Genomic DNA, 2,988 nt, shown 5'->3' on the forward strand with positions numbered 1-2,988 from the left:
CCAGGAATGTGACTGAAGAGTACTTATCACAAGAAATTGCCCCATTCCAGGATTAGATCTTGCTTTTCTTTCACAGTTCATGCCGTAAGTTGACTGCCCCTAATTGGTTTCTGTACATGCAACTGAAGGGACCCGTTTGCTGGTTCAGTTGTTTGATACTAGACAGGATGCAGCTCTTACTGACTGGATAGTTCAGTGTGCTCCATGCTCAAACTAATTGGGTGTGTGTTTCGTACCACTACACTTGACTAGATGATTTGTATTGTGTACTGACGTAAAGCTTTTAACCTTATTTTGTAAGGAATAAAAGTAAGCAAGATGGATGTTTTCACCATTTATATTCTTCTTTGACACCTTAGAGTGGTCTGTGTTCCAATTAAAATATGTCATCATGGGCCCAGTGCCGTAGCCTAGTGGCTAAAGTTTTCACCTTGCATACACTGGGATCCCATATGGATGCTGGTTCTAACTCCGTAAGTCCTGCTTCCTATCCAGCTCTCTGCTTTGTGGCCTGGGAAAGCAGTTGAGGACAGCCCAAAGCCTCAGGACCCTACACCTGCGTGGGAGACCTGGAAGAGCTCCTGGCTTTGGATCGGCGCGCATCGGCCCGTTGCGCTCCCTTGGGGAGTGAATCATCGGATGGAAGATCTTCCTCTCTGTATCTCCTCCTCTCTATACATCTGACTTTGCAGTAATAAGTAAATAAATCTTTCAAAAACAAGTCATCAAGAGGGTGGACACACCCTTGAAATCCCTGACCGGAATCTTGCACTCCCCGCAACTCGAGCCACAGCCGTGGCCCTTCTCCGTGGTCTTATTTCTTGTGGCTGCCAAGTAGACCTCTCCTTGGATCCTATGGAGGAGTTCAGCACCACCTGCTTGAATGAATTTGTTGTCAGAGCCACCTGTTTGCTGACAAACTCTCACCCCAAATCGCTGACAGTGTCCTTGTAGGCAACGACATACAGAATTCTCCTGATGCCATACACCTGGCCAGGCATGTGGGTTTGCATGTGGGAACCCCCAGACTGTGAGAGACCCCCAGCACTCACTACTAATCGGCTCTGCAGCCCCAGATTCCAGTCCATTGTGAATGGATGTTAGGACACGTGTGGAAGATGCTGAGGTTGTCTCGTGTGGAGGCACTGAAAGCATCAGCCAGGGCCTCTATCCAACAGGAACATGCATTTTGGAACTAGGTTGGGAGCAGACATTAAGCTGGAAGATACACTGTAGGAAGCATGAACAAATACCCGTGTTCAGATCCCCATGCCAGTTGTGACAGAATACCTTGCTGTGGAGCACAGCATCAACAGAGCAGAATGTGACAGACGCCCTGCAGGCACACGGAGGTGGAAAGCTGCTCACGATGCTGCACTTTAATGCGCAGATGACACCAGTCGAGGTGAAGACAAGGAAGGGAAAACAGAACATACAAGAAGATGAGCATGCTCGACCTGAGACAACCATCGAACAATTACAGAAACTTCCTTCGGTGTTCTAGAAAGATGGCACTATTGCTGCGGGAAGGGCTTCAGGGGTGTGTGATGGTGCTGCAGCTGTCATCCTGGCTAGTGAAGATGCTGTCCAAAAACACAACTTCACACCGCTGGCCAGAGTGGTAGGTACTTTGTGTCTGGATGTGTTGCTTCTATCACCGGTATTGGTCCTGTCCTTGCTACCCATGGAGTCCTGAGGAATGCAGGACTGGGTCTTAAGGACACATGCTTGCTAGAAGTGAATGAAGCCTTTGACCCCCATGTACCTGGCTGTTCAGAACAATTCAGACCTGGTTCCAAGCAAAACCAATGGAGAAGACATTAGTTTGGGTCACACATGGAGAGGATCTGGTGCAAGAATTCCTGCCTATGTGGTTCATGAATTAAGGCATAGAGGTGGAAAATACACTCTGGGCTCGACCTACACTGGAGGCAGCCAAGGTGTGCAGTCATCATTCAGAACACAGTTGAAGGAGAGCTTGGAGGCCACAGCACAGCAGATGACCTTCAGAGCAGCTGCCTCCATTGACTGTGCCCTGTCCTCGAAGCAGCAGTTGAGTTTGCTCAACCTGTGACGAGGCAGAAATGCATTTATGATGACAGACTTTGCCAAAAGTAGATTCTCTCACACCAATTATGTTTTTTGAACTAAAACTCAACTTTTATAAAGGGCCTTAGAAAATCTGCATCCTTTTCAAACACCTGCCACACATGCCTTAAATAATGAGATCACAAGGAAATTCTAAAAAATGGCATTTTGTCTTGAGTGTGTGGTTTGACTTTTAGAGGAGAACAGATTTGCACCACTTTGATTCTTCTGCTCGTAAGGCTTTCTTGAGCATGTTCCTCTTAAACTCTACCTAACTCACATTAAATCTGTGCAGAGAAATGTTTAGCTCCTGAAGGACTCCTGTTAAGCCTAAGTCTGACAGCATAGAGTACCAGCCCATGAATTTTGAACACTGAATTTTGAACGTTATCATCTGATAGAAATTCCACTCTTGCATACCATTTACAATTTTGTTATGATTAACTGAAAATACTACATGGAACAGGGCCAAAGATAATGTAAGTTAATTCCAATCAGTGATCTCCAGTAAGTTATAAATCTACATAACTGAACTATTTATCAATTCAAATTTCTCCATGGAGTCTTTATAAATTGACATCCTTTACTAAAATTTGGGACCACTATGTGTGTATCATGCCCGATCCACAACCCCAAAATAAAATGAAACCAAAATTAGTTCTGCTTTTTTTCATAAATCCAATGATTTTCATTTGTTTAGCTCATCCAACCAATATTTCAATAATTTGTTCTTTAATCTTTCCCAGGACCAAGGTAAGTTTATAGAATTTATAGTTTCAGAAAAATGTTTGTCATCTGGCATCTATAAATCTCTTTATAACACTCTATAGATACCCAAGCAGAGGCTCCACAATGCCTTACACATTCTCCGTGCCATATTCCTCACCATTTTCCCACACT

General features: G+C 44.5%; 1 pseudogene; it reads left to right on the forward strand.

Moving 5' to 3' along the window:
- Positions 1 to 855: 855 nt before the first annotated feature.
- Positions 856 to 2,028, forward strand: LOC101533893 (3-ketoacyl-CoA thiolase, mitochondrial-like; annotated as a pseudogene).
- The last annotated feature ends 960 nt before the right edge of the window (positions 2,029 to 2,988 follow it).

The sequence above is a fragment of the Ochotona princeps genome, chromosome 19 (genome assembly GCF_030435755.1).
Source record: "Ochotona princeps isolate mOchPri1 chromosome 19, mOchPri1.hap1, whole genome shotgun sequence".
In the NCBI taxonomy this organism is placed as follows: domain Eukaryota; kingdom Metazoa; phylum Chordata; class Mammalia; order Lagomorpha; family Ochotonidae; genus Ochotona; species Ochotona princeps.